Source organism: Anthonomus grandis, chromosome 1 (assembly GCF_022605725.1).
Source record: "Anthonomus grandis grandis chromosome 1, icAntGran1.3, whole genome shotgun sequence".
NCBI classification, from domain to species: Eukaryota; Metazoa; Arthropoda; class Insecta; order Coleoptera; family Curculionidae; genus Anthonomus; species Anthonomus grandis.
The window spans coordinates 30,701,212-30,720,086 of NC_065546.1; positions in this window are offsets into that span (position 1 = coordinate 30,701,212).

Below are 18,875 nucleotides of genomic sequence, written 5' to 3' on the forward strand. Positions count from 1 at the left end.
CAAACGACTTATATAGTAAGTATCCATAGATACTCTATTATCATTTTTAAAAAAATCATAATTTTTTACCCGTAGCAAGGGTGGTTTTTTACCCTTCAAATGTCCAAAATACCGAATTTGGTCTATTCTTTTATTAAACTTAAAAAATTCTAGTTTTTTAAAATACGTCGGCTTTTTCAAAAGACATACATAGTAAGTATCTATAGATACTCTGTTATCATTCTTAAAAAAATCATAATTTTTTACCCGTAGCAACGGTGTTTTTTTACCCTTCAAATGTCAAAAATACCGAATTTGGTCAATTCTTTTATCAAACTAAAAAAATTCTAGTTTTTTAAAATACGTCGGCTTTTTCAAAAGACATATATAGTAAGTATCTATAGATACTCTATTATCATTCTTAAAAAAATCATAATTTTTTACCCGTAGCAACGGTGTTTTTTTACCCTTCAAATGTCAAAAATACCGAATTTGGTCAATTCTTTTATCAAACTAAAAAAATTCTAGTTTTTTAAAATACATCGGCGTTTTCAAACGATTTATATAGTAAGTATCTATAGATAGTGTGTTATCATTCTTAAAAAAATCATAATTTTTTACCCGTAGCAACGGTGTTTTTTTACCCTTCAAATGTCGAAAATACCGAATTTGGTCTATTCTTTTATCAAACTTAAAAAATTGTAGTTTTTTAAAATACGTCGGCTTTTTCAAACGACTTATATAGTAAGTATCTATAGATACTCTGTTATCATTCTTAAAAAAATCATAATTTTTTACCCCTAGCAACGGTGTTTTTTTACCCTTCAAATATCGAATATACCGAATTTGGTCTATTTTTTTATCGAACTAAAAAAATTGTAGTTTTTTAAAATACGTCGGCTTTTTCAAAAGACATACATGGTAAGTATCTATAGATAGTGTGTTATCATTCATAAAAAAATAATAATTTTTTACCCGTAGCAACGGTGTTTTTTTACCCTTCAAATGTCGAAAATACCGAATTTGGTCTATTCTTTTATCAAACTTAAAAAATTCTAGTTTTTTAAAATACGTCGGCTTTTTCAAAAGACATACATAGTAAGTATCTATAGATACTCTGTTATCATTCTTAAAAAAATCATAATTTTTTACCCGTAGCAACGGTGTTTTTTTACCCTTCAAATGTGGAAAATACCGAATTTGGACTATTCTTTTATCAAACTTAAAAAATTGTAGTTTTTTAAAATACGTCGGCTTTTTCAAACGACTTATATAGTAAGTATCTATAGATACTCTATTATCATTTTTAAAAAAATCATAATTTTTTACCCGTAGCAACGGTGGTTTTTTACCCTTCAAATGTCGAAAATACCGAATTTGCTCTATTATTTTATCGAACTAAAAAAATTGTAGTTTTTTAAAATACGTCGGCTTTTTTAAACGACTTATATAGTAAGTATCTATAGATACTCTGTTATCATTCTTAAAAAAATCATAATTTTTTACCCGTAGCAACGGTGTTTTTTTACCCTTCAAATGTCGAAAATACCGAATTTGGTCTATTCTTTTATCAAACTTAAAAAATTCTAGTTTTTTAAAATACGTCGGCTTTTTCAAAAGACATACATGGTAAGTATCTATAGATAGTGAGTTATCATTCTTAAAAAAATCATAATTTTTTACCCGTAGCAACGGTGTTTTTTTACCCTTCAAATGTCGAAAATACCGAATTTGGTCTATTCTTTTATCAAACTTAAAAAATTCTAGTTTTTTAAAATACGTCGGCTTTTTCAAAAGACATACATAGTAAGTATCTATAGATACTCTGTTATCATTCTTAAAAAAATCATAATTTTTTACCCGTAGCAACGGTGTTTTTTTACCCTTCAAATGTGGAAAATACCGAATTTGGACTATTCTTTTATCAAACTTAAAAAATTGTAGTTTTTTAAAATACGTCGGCTTTTTCAAACGACATACATGGTAAGTATCTATAGATACTCTATTATCATTCTTAAAAAAATCATAATTTTTTACCCGTAGCAACGGTGTTTTTTTACCCTTCAAATGTCGAAAATACCGAATTTGGTCTATTCTTTTATCAAACTTAAAAAATTGTAGTTTTTTAAAATACGTCGGCTTTTTCAAACGACTTATATAGTAAGTATCTATAGATACTCTATTATCATTTTTAAAAAAATCATAATTTTTTACCCGTAGCAACGGTGTTTTTTTACCCTTCAAATGTCAAAAATACCGAATTTGGTCAATTCTTTTATCAAACTAAAAAAATTCTAGTTTTTTAAAATACATCGGCGTTTTCAAACGATTTATATAGTAAGTATCTATAGATAGTGTGTTATCATTCTTAAAAAAATCATAATTTTTTACCCGTAGCAACGGTGTTTTTTTACCCTTCAAATGTCGAAAATACCGAATTTGGTCTATTATTTTATCGAACTAAAAAAATTGTAGTTTTTTAAAATACGTCGGCTTTTTCAAACGACTTATATAGTAAGTATCCATAGATACTCTATTATCATTTTTAAAAAAATCATAATTTTTTACCCGTAGCAAGGGTGGTTTTTTACCCTTCAAATGTCCAAAATACCGAATTTGGTCTATTCTTTTATTAAACTTAAAAAATTCTAGTTTTTTAAAATACGTCGGCTTTTTCAAAAGACATACATAGTAAGTATCTATAGATACTCTGTTATCATTTTTAAAAAAATCATAATTTTTTACCCGTAGCAACGGTGTTTTTTTACCCTTCAAATGTCAAAAATACCGAATTTGGTCAATTCTTTTATCAAACTAAAAAAATTCTAGTTTTTTAAAATACGTCGGCTTTTTCAAAAGACATATATAGTAAGTATCTATAGATACTCTATTATCATTCTTAAAAAAATCATAATTTTTTACCCGTAGCAACGGTGTTTTTTTACCCTTCAAATGTCAAAAATACCGAATTTGGTCAATTCTTTTATCAAACTAAAAAAATTCTAGTTTTTTAAAATACGTCGGCTTTTTCAAAAGACATATATAGTAAGTATCTATAGATACTCTATTATCATTCTTAAAAAAATCATAATTTTTTACCCGTAGCAACGGTGTTTTTTTACCCTTCAAATGTCAAAAATACCGAATTTGGTCAATTCTTTTATCAAACTAAAAAAATTCTAGTTTTTTAAAATACATCGGCGTTTTCAAACGATTTATATAGTAAGTATCTATAGATAGTGTGTTATCATTCTTAAAAAAATCATAATTTTTTACCCGTAGCAACGGTGTTTTTTTACCCTTCAAATGTCGAAAATACCGAATTTGGTCTATTCTTTTATCAAACTTAAAAAATTGTAGTTTTTTAAAATACGTCGGCTTTTTCAAACGACTTATATAGTAAGTATCTATAGATACTCTGTTATCATTCTTAAAAAAATCATAATTTTTTACCCCTAGCAACGGTGTTTTTTTACCCTTCAAATATCGAATATACCGAATTTGGTCTATTTTTTTATCAAACTAAAAAAATTGTAGTTTTTTAAAATACGTCGGCTTTTTGAAAAGACATACACAGTAAGTATCTAGAGATACCGTATTATCATTCATAAAAAAATAATAATTTTTTACCCATAGCAACGGTGTTTTTTTACCCTTCAAATGTCGAAAATACCGAATTTGGTCTATTATTTTATCGAACTAAAAAAATTGTAGTTTTTTAAAATACGTCGGCTTTTTCAAACGACTTATATAGTAAGTATCCATAGATACTCTATTATCATTTTTAAAAAAATCATAATTTTTTACCCGTAGCAAGGGTGGTTTTTTACCCTTCAAATGTCCAAAATACCGAATTTGGTCTATTCTTTTATTAAACTTAAAAAATTCTAGTTTTTTAAAATACGTCGGCTTTTTCAAAAGACATACATAGTAAGTATCTATAGATACTCTGTTATCATTCTTAAAAAAATCATAATTTTTTACCCGTAGCAACGGTGTTTTTTTACCCTTCAAATGTCAAAAATACCGAATTTGGTCAATTCTTTTATCAAACTAAAAAAATTCTAGTTTTTTAAAATACGTCGGCTTTTTCAAAAGACATATATAGTAAGTATCTATAGATACTCTATTATCATTCTTAAAAAAATCATAATTTTTTACCCGTAGCAACGGTGTTTTTTTACCCTTCAAATGTCAAAAATACCAAATTTGGACTATTCTTTTATCAAACTTAAAAAATTCTAGTTTTTAAAATACGTCGGCTTTTTCAAAACACATACATGGTAAGTATCTATAGATAGTGTGTTATCATTCTTAAAAAAATCATAATTTTTTACCCGTAGCAACGGTGTTTTTTTACCCTTCAAATGTCGAAAATACCGAATTTGGTCTATTCTTTTATCAAACTTAAAAAATTGTAGTTTTTTAAAATACGTCGGCTTTTTCAAACGACTTATATAGTAAGTATCCATAGATACTCTATTATCATTTTTAAAAAAATCATAATTTTTTACCCGTAGCAAGGGTGGTTTTTTACCCTTCAAATGTCCAAAATACCGAATTTGGTCTATTCTTTTATTAAACTTAAAAAATTCTAGTTTTTTAAAATACGTCGGCTTTTTCAAAAGACATACATAGTAAGTATCTATAGATACTCTGTTATCATTCTTAAAAAAATCATAATTTTTTACCCGTAGCAACGGTGTTTTTTTACCCTTCAAATGTCAAAAATACCGAATTTGGTCAATTCTTTTATCAAACTAAAAAAATTCTAGTTTTTTAAAATACGTCGGCTTTTTCAAAAGACATATATAGTAAGTATCTATAGATACTCTATTATCATTCTTAAAAAAATCATAATTTTTACCCGTAGCAACGGTGTTTTTTTACCCTTCAAATGTCAAAAATACCGAATTTGGTCAATTCTTTTATCAAACTAAAAAAATTCTAGTTTTTTAAAATACATCGGCGTTTTCAAACGATTTATATAGTAAGTATCTATAGATAGTGTGTTATCATTCTTAAAAAAATCATAATTTTTTACCCGTAGCAACGGTGTTTTTTTACCCTTCAAATGTCGAAAATACCGAATTTGGTCTATTCTTTTATCAAACTTAAAAAATTGTAGTTTTTTAAAATACGTCGGCTTTTTCAAACGACTTATATAGTAAGTATCTATAGATACTCTGTTATCATTCTTAAAAAAATCATAATTTTTTACCCCTAGCAACGGTGTTTTTTTACCCTTCAAATATCGAATATACCGAATTTGGTCTATTTTTTTATCGAACTAAAAAAATTGTAGTTTTTTAAAATACGTCGGCTTTTTCAAAAGACATACATGGTAAGTATCTATAGATAGTGTGTTATCATTCATAAAAAAATAATAATTTTTTACCCGTAGCAACGGTGTTTTTTTACCCTTCAAATGTCGAAAATACCGAATTTGGTCTATTCTTTTATCAAACTTAAAAAATTCTAGTTTTTTAAAATACGTCGGCTTTTTCAAAAGACATACATAGTAAGTATCTATAGATACTCTGTTATCATTCTTAAAAAAATCATAATTTTTTACCCGTAGCAACGGTGTTTTTTTACCCTTCAAATGTGGAAAATACCGAATTTGGACTATTCTTTTATCAAACTTAAAAAATTGTAGTTTTTTAAAATACGTCGGCTTTTTCAAACGACTTATATAGTAAGTATCTATAGATACTCTATTATCATTTTTAAAAAAATCATAATTTTTTACCCGTAGCAACGGTGGTTTTTTACCCTTCAAATGTCGAAAATACCGAATTTGCTCTATTATTTTATCGAACTAAAAAAATTGTAGTTTTTTAAAATACGTCGGCTTTTTCAAACGACTTATATAGTAAGTATCTATAGATACTCTGTTATCATTCTTAAAAAAATCATAATTTTTTACCCGTAGCAACGGTGTTTTTTTACCCTTCAAATGTCGAAAATACCGAATTTGGTCTATTCTTTTATCAAACTTAAAAAATTCTAGTTTTTTAAAATACGTCGGCTTTTTCAAAAGACATACATGGTAAGTATCTATAGATAGTGTGTTATCATTCTTAAAAAAATCATAATTTTTTACCCGTAGCAACGGTGTTTTTTTACCCTTCAAATGTCGAAAATACCGAATTTGGTCTATTCTTTTATCAAACTTAAAAAATTCTAGTTTTTTAAAATACGTCGGCTTTTTCAAAAGACATACATAGTAAGTATCTATAGATACTCTGTTATCATTCTTAAAAAAATCATAATTTTTTACCCGTAGCAACGGTGTTTTTTTACCCTTCAAATGTGGAAAATACCGAATTTGGACTATTCTTTTATCAAACTTAAAAAATTGTAGTTTTTTAAAATACGTCGGCTTTTTCAAACGACATACATGGTAAGTATCTATAGATACTCTATTATCATTCTTAAAAAAATCATAATTTTTTACCCGTAGCAACGGTGTTTTTTTACCCTTCAAATGTCGAAAATACCGAATTTGGTCTATTCTTTTATCAAACTTAAAAAATTGTAGTTTTTTAAAATACGTCGGCTTTTTCAAACGACTTATATAGTAAGTATCTATAGATACTCTATTATCATTTTTAAAAAAATCATAATTTTTTACCCGTAGCAACGGTGGTTTTTTACCCTTCAAATGTCAAAAATACCGAATTTGGTCTATTATTTTATCGAACTAAAAAAATTGTAGTTTTTTAAAATACGTCGGCTTTTTCAAAAGACATACATGGTAAGTATCTATAGATAGTGTGTTATCATTCTTAAAAAAATCATAATTTTTTACCCGTAGCAACGGTGTTTTTTTACCCTTCAAATGTCGAAAATACCGAATTTGGTCTATTCTTTTATCAAACTTAAAAAATTCTAGTTTTTTAAAATACGTCGGCTTTTTCAAAAGACATACATGATAAGTATCTATAGATAGTGTGTTATCATTCTTAAAAAAATCATAATTTTTTACCCGTAGCAACGGTGTTTTTTTACCCTTCAAATGTCGAAAATACCGAATTTGGTCTATTCTTTTATCAAACTTAAAAAATTCTAGTTTTTTAAAATACGTCGGCTTTTTCAAAAGACATACATGGTAAGTATCTATAGATAGTGTGTTATCATTCTTAAAAAAATCATAATTTTTTACCCGTAGCAACGGTGTTTTTTTACCCTTCAAATGTCGAAAATACCGAATTTGGTCTATTCTTTTATCAAACTTAAAAAATTGTAGTTTTTTAAAATACGTCGGCTTTTTCAAACGACTTATATAGTAAGTATCTATAGATACTCTGTTATCAGTCTTAAAAAAATCATAATTTTTTACCCGTAGCAACGGTGTTTTTTACCCTTCAAATGTCGAAAATACCGAATTTGGTCTATTCTTTTATCAAACTTAAAAAATTCTAGTTTTTTAAAATACGTCGGCCTTTTCAAGAGACATACATGGTAAGTATCTATAGATACTCTGTTATCATTCTTAAAAAAATCATAATTTTTTACCCGTAGCAACGGTGTTTTTTTACCCTTCAAATGTCGAAAATACCGAATTTGGTCTATTATTTTATCGAACTAAAAAAATTGTAGTTTTTTAAAAAACGTCGGCTTTTTCAAACGACTTATATAGTAAGTATCTATAGATACTCTATTATCATTCTTAAAAAAATCATAATTTTTTACCCTTAGCAACGGTGTTTTTTTACCCTTCAAATGTCAAAAATACCGAATTTGGTCAATTCTTTTATCAAACTAAAAAAATTCTAGTTTTTTAAAATACGTCGGCTTTTTCAAAAGACATACATGATAAGTATCTATAGATAGTGTGTTATCATTCTTAAAAAAATCATAATTTTTTACCCGTAGCAACGGTATTTTTTTACCCTTCAAATGTCGAAAATACCGAATTTGGTCTATTCTTTTATCAAACTTAAAAAATTCTAGTTTTTTAAAATACGTCGGCTTTTTCAAAAGACATACATAGTAAGTATCTATAGATACTCTGTTATCATTCTTAAAAAAATCATAATTTTTTACCCGTAGCAACGGTGTTTTTTTACCCTTCAAATGTCGAAAATACCGAATTTGGACTATTCTTTTATCAAACTTAAAAAATTCTAGTTTTTTAAAATACGTCGGCTTTTTCAAAAGACATACATGGTAAGTATCTATAGATAGTGTGTTATCATTCTTAAAAAAATCATAATTTTTTACCCGTAGCAACGGTGTTTTTTTACCCTTCAAATGTCGAAAATACCGAATTTGGTCTATTCTTTTATCAAACTTAAAAAATTCTAGTTTTTTAAAATACGTCGGCTTTTTCAAGAGACATACATGGTAAGTATCTATAGATACTCTGTTATCATTCTTAAAAAAATCATAATTTTTTACCCGTAGCAACGGTGTTTTTTTACCCTTCAAATGTCGAAAATACCGAATTTGGTCTATTATTTTATCGAACTAAAAAAATTGTAGTTTTTTAAAATACGTCGGCTTTTTCAAAAGACATATATAGTAAGTATCTATAGATACTCTATTATCATTCTTAAAAAAATCATAATTTTTTACCCGTAGCAACGGTGTTTTTTTACCCTTCAAATGTCAAAAATACCAAATTTGGACTATTCTTTTATCAAACTTAAAAAATTCTAGTTTTTAAAATACGTCGGCTTTTTCAAAACACATACATGGTAAGTATCTATAGATAGTGTGTTATCATTCTTAAAAAAATCATAATTTTTTACCCGTAGCAACGGTGTTTTTTTACCCTTCAAATGTCGAAAATACCGAATTTGGTCTATTCTTTTATCAAACTTAAAAAATTGTAGTTTTTTAAAATACGTCGGCTTTTTCAAACGACTTATATAGTAAGTATCCATAGATACTCTATTATCATTTTTAAAAAAATCATAATTTTTTACCCGTAGCAAGGGTGGTTTTTTACCCTTCAAATGTCCAAAATACCGAATTTGGTCTATTCTTTTATTAAACTTAAAAAATTCTAGTTTTTTAAAATACGTCGGCTTTTTCAAAAGACATACATAGTAAGTATCTATAGATACTCTGTTATCATTCTTAAAAAAATCATAATTTTTTACCCGTAGCAACGGTGTTTTTTTACCCTTCAAATGTCAAAAATACCGAATTTGGTCAATTCTTTTATCAAACTAAAAAAATTCTAGTTTTTTAAAATACGTCGGCTTTTTCAAAAGACATATATAGTAAGTATCTATAGATACTCTATTATCATTCTTAAAAAAATCATAATTTTTTACCCGTAGCAACGGTGTTTTTTTACCCTTCAAATGTCAAAAATACCGAATTTGGTCAATTCTTTTATCAAACTAAAAAAATTCTAGTTTTTTAAAATACATCGGCGTTTTCAAACGATTTATATAGTAAGTATCTATAGATAGTGTGTTATCATTCTTAAAAAAATCATAATTTTTTACCCGTAGCAACGGTGTTTTTTTACCCTTCAAATGTCGAAAATACCGAATTTGGTCTATTCTTTTATCAAACTTAAAAAATTGTAGTTTTTTAAAATACGTCGGCTTTTTCAAACGACTTATATAGTAAGTATCTATAGATACTCTGTTATCATTCTTAAAAAAATCATAATTTTTTACCCCTAGCAACGGTGTTTTTTTACCCTTCAAATATCGAATATACCGAATTTGGTCTATTTTTTTATCGAACTAAAAAAATTGTAGTTTTTTAAAATACGTCGGCTTTTTCAAAAGACATACATGGTAAGTATCTAGAGATACCGTATTATCATTCATAAAAAAATAATAATTTTTTACCCATAGCAACGGTGTTTTTTTACCCTTCAAATGTCGAAAATACCGAATTTGGTCTATTATTTTATCGAACTAAAAAAATTGTAGTTTTTTAAAATACGTCGGCTTTTTCAAACGACTTATATAGTAAGTATCCATAGATACTCTATTATCATTTTTAAAAAAATCATAATTTTTTACCCGTAGCAAGGGTGGTTTTTTACCCTTCAAATGTCCAAAATACCGAATTTGGTCTATTCTTTTATTAAACTTAAAAAATTCTAGTTTTTTAAAATACGTCGGCTTTTTCAAAAGACATACATAGTAAGTATCTATAGATACTCTGTTATCATTCTTAAAAAAATCATAATTTTTTACCCGTAGCAACGGTGTTTTTTTACCCTTCAAATGTCAAAAATACCGAATTTGGTCAATTCTTTTATCAAACTAAAAAAATTCTAGTTTTTTAAAATACGTCGGCTTTTTCAAAAGACATATATAGTAAGTATCTATAGATACTCTATTATCATTCTTAAAAAAATCATAATTTTTTACCCGTAGCAACGGTGTTTTTTTACCCTTCAAATGTCAAAAATACCAAATTTGGACTATTCTTTTATCAAACTTAAAAAATTCTAGTTTTTAAAATACGTCGGCTTTTTCAAAACACATACATGGTAAGTATCTATAGATAGTGTGTTATCATTCTTAAAAAAATCATAATTTTTTACCCGTAGCAACGGTGTTTTTTTACCCTTCAAATGTCGAAAATACCGAATTTGGTCTATTCTTTTATCAAACTTAAAAAATTGTAGTTTTTTAAAATACGTCGGCTTTTTCAAACGACTTATATAGTAAGTATCCATAGATACTCTATTATCATTTTTAAAAAAATCATAATTTTTTACCCGTAGCAAGGGTGGTTTTTTACCCTTCAAATGTCCAAAATACCGAATTTGGTCTATTCTTTTATTAAACTTAAAAAATTCTAGTTTTTTAAAATACGTCGGCTTTTTCAAAAGACATACATAGTAAGTATCTATAGATACTCTGTTATCATTCTTAAAAAAATCATAATTTTTTACCCGTAGCAACGGTGTTTTTTTACCCTTCAAATGTCAAAAATACCGAATTTGGTCAATTCTTTTATCAAACTAAAAAAATTCTAGTTTTTTAAAATACGTCGGCTTTTTCAAAAGACATATATAGTAAGTATCTATAGATACTCTATTATCATTCTTAAAAAAATCATAATTTTTTACCCGTAGCAACGGTGTTTTTTTACCCTTCAAATGTCAAAAATACCGAATTTGGTCAATTCTTTTATCAAACTAAAAAAATTCTAGTTTTTTAAAATACATCGGCGTTTTCAAACGATTTATATAGTAAGTATCTATAGATAGTGTGTTATCATTCTTAAAAAAATCATAATTTTTTACCCGTAGCAACGGTGTTTTTTTACCCTTCAAATGTCGAAAATACCGAATTTGGTCTATTCTTTTATCAAACTTAAAAAATTGTAGTTTTTTAAAATACGTCGGCTTTTTCAAACGACTTATATAGTAAGTATCTATAGATACTCTGTTATCATTCTTAAAAAAATCATAATTTTTTACCCCTAGCAACGGTGTTTTTTTACCCTTCAAATATCGAATATACCGAATTTGGTCTATTTTTTTATCGAACTAAAAAAATTGTAGTTTTTTAAAATACGTCGGCTTTTTCAAAAGACATACATGGTAAGTATCTATAGATAGTGTGTTATCATTCATAAAAAAATAATAATTTTTTACCCGTAGCAACGGTGTTTTTTTACCCTTCAAATGTCGAAAATACCGAATTTGGTCTATTCTTTTATCAAACTTAAAAAATTCTAGTTTTTTAAAATACGTCGGCTTTTTCAAAAGACATACATAGTAAGTATCTATAGATACTCTGTTATCATTCTTAAAAAAATCATAATTTTTTACCCGTAGCAACGGTGTTTTTTTACCCTTCAAATGTGGAAAATACCGAATTTGGACTATTCTTTTATCAAACTTAAAAAATTGTAGTTTTTTAAAATACGTCGGCTTTTTCAAACGACTTATATAGTAAGTATCTATAGATACTCTATTATCATTTTTAAAAAAATCATAATTTTTTACCCGTAGCAACGGTGGTTTTTTACCCTTCAAATGTCGAAAATACCGAATTTGCTCTATTATTTTATCGAACTAAAAAAATTGTAGTTTTTTAAAATACGTCGGCTTTTTCAAACGACTTATATAGTAAGTATCTATAGATACTCTGTTATCATTCTTAAAAAAATCATAATTTTTTACCCGTAGCAACGGTGTTTTTTTACCCTTCAAATGTCGAAAATACCGAATTTGGTCTATTCTTTTATCAAACTTAAAAAATTCTAGTTTTTTAAAATACGTCGGCTTTTTCAAAAGACATACATGGTAAGTATCTATAGATAGTGTGTTATCATTCTTAAAAAAATCATAATTTTTTACCCGTAGCAACGGTGTTTTTTTACCCTTCAAATGTCGAAAATACCGAATTTGGTCTATTCTTTTATCAAACTTAAAAAATTCTAGTTTTTTAAAATACGTCGGCTTTTTCAAAAGACATACATAGTAAGTATCTATAGATACTCTGTTATCATTCTTAAAAAAATCATAATTTTTTACCCGTAGCAACGGTGTTTTTTTACCCTTCAAATGTGGAAAATACCGAATTTGGACTATTCTTTTATCAAACTTAAAAAATTGTAGTTTTTTAAAATACGTCGGCTTTTTCAAACGACATACATGGTAAGTATCTATAGATACTCTATTATCATTCTTAAAAAAATCATAATTTTTTACCCGTAGCAACGGTGTTTTTTTACCCTTCAAATGTCGAAAATACCGAATTTGGTCTATTCTTTTATCAAACTTAAAAAATTGTAGTTTTTTAAAATACGTCGGCTTTTTCAAACGACTTATATAGTAAGTATCTATAGATACTCTATTATCATTTTTAAAAAAATCATAATTTTTTACCCGTAGCAACGGTGTTTTTTTACCCTTCAAATGTCAAAAATACCGAATTTGGTCAATTCTTTTATCAAACTAAAAAAATTCTAGTTTTTTAAAATACATCGGCGTTTTCAAACGATTTATATAGTAAGTATCTATAGATAGTGTGTTATCATTCTTAAAAAAATCATAATTTTTTACCCGTAGCAACGGTGTTTTTTTACCCTTCAAATGTCGAAAATACCGAATTTGGTCTATTATTTTATCGAACTAAAAAAATTGTAGTTTTTTAAAATACGTCGGCTTTTTCAAACGACTTATATAGTAAGTATCCATAGATACTCTATTATCATTTTTAAAAAAATCATAATTTTTTACCCGTAGCAAGGGTGGTTTTTTACCCTTCAAATGTCCAAAATACCGAATTTGGTCTATTCTTTTATTAAACTTAAAAAATTCTAGTTTTTTAAAATACGTCGGCTTTTTCAAAAGACATACATAGTAAGTATCTATAGATACTCTGTTATCATTTTTAAAAAAATCATAATTTTTTACCCGTAGCAACGGTGTTTTTTTACCCTTCAAATGTCAAAAATACCGAATTTGGTCAATTCTTTTATCAAACTAAAAAAATTCTAGTTTTTTAAAATACGTCGGCTTTTTCAAAAGACATATATAGTAAGTATCTATAGATACTCTATTATCATTCTTAAAAAAATCATAATTTTTTACCCGTAGCAACGGTGTTTTTTTACCCTTCAAATGTCAAAAATACCGAATTTGGTCAATTCTTTTATCAAACTAAAAAAATTCTAGTTTTTTAAAATACGTCGGCTTTTTCAAAAGACATATATAGTAAGTATCTATAGATACTCTATTATCATTCTTAAAAAAATCATAATTTTTTACCCGTAGCAACGGTGTTTTTTTACCCTTCAAATGTCAAAAATACCGAATTTGGTCAATTCTTTTATCAAACTAAAAAAATTCTAGTTTTTTAAAATACATCGGCGTTTTCAAACGATTTATATAGTAAGTATCTATAGATAGTGTGTTATCATTCTTAAAAAAATCATAATTTTTTACCCGTAGCAACGGTGTTTTTTTACCCTTCAAATGTCGAAAATACCGAATTTGGTCTATTCTTTTATCAAACTTAAAAAATTGTAGTTTTTTAAAATACGTCGGCTTTTTCAAACGACTTATATAGTAAGTATCTATAGATACTCTGTTATCATTCTTAAAAAAATCATAATTTTTTACCCCTAGCAACGGTGTTTTTTTACCCTTCAAATATCGAATATACCGAATTTGGTCTATTTTTTTATCAAACTAAAAAAATTGTAGTTTTTTAAAATACGTCGGCTTTTTGAAAAGACATACACAGTAAGTATCTAGAGATACCGTATTATCATTCATAAAAAAATAATAATTTTTTACCCATAGCAACGGTGTTTTTTTACCCTTCAAATGTCGAAAATACCGAATTTGGTCTATTATTTTATCGAACTAAAAAAATTGTAGTTTTTTAAAATACGTCGGCTTTTTCAAACGACTTATATAGTAAGTATCCATAGATACTCTATTATCATTTTTAAAAAAATCATAATTTTTTACCCGTAGCAAGGGTGGTTTTTTACCCTTCAAATGTCCAAAATACCGAATTTGGTCTATTCTTTTATTAAACTTAAAAAATTCTAGTTTTTTAAAATACGTCGGCTTTTTCAAAAGACATACATAGTAAGTATCTATAGATACTCTGTTATCATTCTTAAAAAAATCATAATTTTTTACCCGTAGCAACGGTGTTTTTTTACCCTTCAAATGTCAAAAATACCGAATTTGGTCAATTCTTTTATCAAACTAAAAAAATTCTAGTTTTTTAAAATACGTCGGCTTTTTCAAAAGACATATATAGTAAGTATCTATAGATACTCTATTATCATTCTTAAAAAAATCATAATTTTTTACCCGTAGCAACGGTGTTTTTTTACCCTTCAAATGTCAAAAATACCAAATTTGGACTATTCTTTTATCAAACTTAAAAAATTCTAGTTTTTAAAATACGTCGGCTTTTTCAAAACACATACATGGTAAGTATCTATAGATAGTGTGTTATCATTCTTAAAAAAATCATAATTTTTTACCCGTAGCAACGGTGTTTTTTTACCCTTCAAATGTCGAAAATACCGAATTTGGTCTATTCTTTTATCAAACTTAAAAAATTGTAGTTTTTTAAAATACGTCGGCTTTTTCAAACGACTTATATAGTAAGTATCCATAGATACTCTATTATCATTTTTAAAAAAATCATAATTTTTTACCCGTAGCAAGGGTGGTTTTTTACCCTTCAAATGTCCAAAATACCGAATTTGGTCTATTCTTTTATTAAACTTAAAAAATTCTAGTTTTTTAAAATACGTCGGCTTTTTCAAAAGACATACATAGTAAGTATCTATAGATACTCTGTTATCATTCTTAAAAAAATCATAATTTTTTACCCGTAGCAACGGTGTTTTTTTACCCTTCAAATGTCAAAAATACCGAATTTGGTCAATTCTTTTATCAAACTAAAAAAATTCTAGTTTTTTAAAATACGTCGGCTTTTTCAAAAGACATATATAGTAAGTATCTATAGATACTCTATTATCATTCTTAAAAAAATCATAATTTTTTACCCGTAGCAACGGTGTTTTTTTACCCTTCAAATGTCAAAAATACCGAATTTGGTCAATTCTTTTATCAAACTAAAAAAATTCTAGTTTTTTAAAATACATCGGCGTTTTCAAACGATTTATATAGTAAGTATCTATAGATAGTGTGTTATCATTCTTAAAAAAATCATAATTTTTTACCCGTAGCAACGGTGTTTTTTTACCCTTCAAATGTCGAAAATACCGAATTTGGTCTATTCTTTTATCAAACTTAAAAAATTGTAGTTTTTTAAAATACGTCGGCTTTTTCAAACGACTTATATAGTAAGTATCTATAGATACTCTGTTATCATTCTTAAAAAAATCATAATTTTTTACCCCTAGCAACGGTGTTTTTTTACCCTTCAAATATCGAATATACCGAATTTGGTCTATTTTTTTATCGAACTAAAAAAATTGTAGTTTTTTAAAATACGTCGGCTTTTTCAAAAGACATACATGGTAAGTATCTATAGATAGTGTGTTATCATTCATAAAAAAATAATAATTTTTTACCCGTAGCAACGGTGTTTTTTTACCCTTCAAATGTCGAAAATACCGAATTTGGTCTATTCTTTTATCAAACTTAAAAAATTCTAGTTTTTTAAAATACGTCGGCTTTTTCAAAAGACATACATAGTAAGTATCTATAGATACTCTGTTATCATTCTTAAAAAAATCATAATTTTTTACCCGTAGCAACGGTGTTTTTTTACCCTTCAAATGTGGAAAATACCGAATTTGGACTATTCTTTTATCAAACTTAAAAAATTGTAGTTTTTTAAAATACGTCGGCTTTTTCAAACGACTTATATAGTAAGTATCTATAGATACTCTATTATCATTTTTAAAAAAATCATAATTTTTTACCCGTAGCAACGGTGGTTTTTTACCCTTCAAATGTCGAAAATACCGAATTTGCTCTATTATTTTATCGAACTAAAAAAATTGTAGTTTTTTAAAATACGTCGGCTTTTTCAAACGACTTATATAGTAAGTATCTATAGATACTCTGTTATCATTCTTAAAAAAATCATAATTTTTTACCCGTAGCAACGGTGTTTTTTTACCCTTCAAATGTCGAAAATACCGAATTTGGTCTATTCTTTTATCAAACTTAAAAAATTCTAGTTTTTTAAAATACGTCGGCTTTTTCAAAAGACATACATGGTAAGTATCTATAGATAGTGTGTTATCATTCTTAAAAAAATCATAATTTTTTACCCGTAGCAACGGTGTTTTTTTACCCTTCAAATGTCGAAAATACCGAATTTGGTCTATTCTTTTATCAAACTTAAAAAATTCTAGTTTTTTAAAATACGTCGGCTTTTTCAAAAGACATACATAGTAAGTATCTATAGATACTCTGTTATCATTCTTAAAAAAATCATAATTTTTTACCCGTAGCAACGGTGTTTTTTTACCCTTCAAATGTGGAAAATACCGAATTTGGACTATTCTTTTATCAAACTTAAAAAATTGTAGTTTTTTAAAATACGTCGGCTTTTTCAAACGACATACATGGTAAGTATCTATAGATACTCTATTATCATTCTTAAAAAAATCATAATTTTTTACCCGTAGCAACGGTGTTTTTTTACCCTTCAAATGTCGAAAATACCGAATTTGGTCTATTCTTTTATCAAACTTAAAAAATTGTAGTTTTTTAAAATACGTCGGCTTTTTCAAACGACTTATATAGTAAGTATCTATAGATACTCTATTATCATTTTTAAAAAAATCATAATTTTTTACCCGTAGCAACGGTGGTTTTTTACCCTTCAAATGTCAAAAATACCGAATTTGGTCTATTATTTTATCGAACTAAAAAAATTGTAGTTTTTTAAAATACGTCGGCTTTTTCAAAAGACATACATGGTAAGTATCTATAGATAGTGTGTTATCATTCTTAAAAAAATCATAATTTTTTACCCGTAGCAACGGTGTTTTTTTACCCTTCAAATGTCGAAAATACCGAATTTGGTCTATTCTTTTATCAAACTTAAAAAATTCTAGTTTTTTAAAATACGTCGGCTTTTTCAAAAGACATACATGATAAGTATCTATAGATAGTGTGTTATCATTCTTAAAAAAATCATAATTTTTTACCCGTAGCAACGGTGTTTTTTTACCCTTCAAATGTCGAAAATACCGAATTTGGTCTATTCTTTTATCAAACTTAAAAAATTCTAGTTTTTTAAAATACGTCGGCTTTTTCAAAAGACATACATGGTAAGTATCTATAGATAGTGTGTTATCATTCTTAAAAAAATCATAATTTTTTACCCGTAGCAACGGTGTTTTTTTACCCTTCAAATGTCGAAAATACCGAATTTGGTCTATTCTTTTATCAAACTTAAAAAATTGTAGTTTTTTAAAATACGTCGGCTTTTTCAAACGACTTATATAGTAAGTATCTATAGATACTCTGTTATCAGTCTTAAAAAAATCATAATTTTTTACCCGTAGCAACGGTGTTTTTTACCCTTCAAATGTCGAAAATACCGAATTTGGTCTATTCTTTTATCAAACTTAAAAAATTCTAGTTTTTTAAAATACGTCGGCCTTTTCAAGAGACATACATGGTAAGTATCTATAGATACTCTGTTATCATTCTTAAAAAAATCATAATTTTTTACCCGTAGCAACGGTGTTTTTTTACCCTTCAAATGTCGAAAATACCGAATTTGGTCTATTATTTTATCGAACTAAAAAAATTGTAGTTTTTTAAAAAACGTCGGCTTTTTCAAACGACTTATATAGTAAGTATCTATAGATACTCTATTATCATTCTTAAAAAAATCATAATTTTTTACCCTTAGCAACGGTGTTTTTTTACCCTTCAAATGTCAAAAATACCGAATTTGGTCAATTCTTTTATCAAACTAAAAAAATTCTAGTTTTTTAAAATACGTCGGCTTTTTCAAAAGACATACATGATAAGTATCTATAGATAGTGTGTTATCATTCTTAAAAAAATCATAATTTTTTACCCGTAGCAACGGTATTTTTTTACCCTTCAAATGTCGAAAATACCGAATTTGGTCTATTCTTTTATCAAACTTAAAAAATTCTAGTTTTTTAAAATACGTCGGCTTTTTCAAAAGACATACATAGTAAGTATCTATAGATACTCTGTTATCATTCTTAAAAAAATCATAATTTTTTACCCGTAGCAACGGTGTTTTTTTACCCTTCAAATGTCGAAAATACCGAATTTGGACTATTCTTTTATCAAACTTAAAAAATTCTAGTTTTTTAAAATACGTCGGCTTTTTCAAAAGACATACATGGTAAGTATCTATAGATAGTGTGTTATCATTCTTAAAAAAATCATAATTTTTTACCCGTAGCAACGGTGTTTTTTTACCCTTCAAATGTCGAAAATACCGAATTTG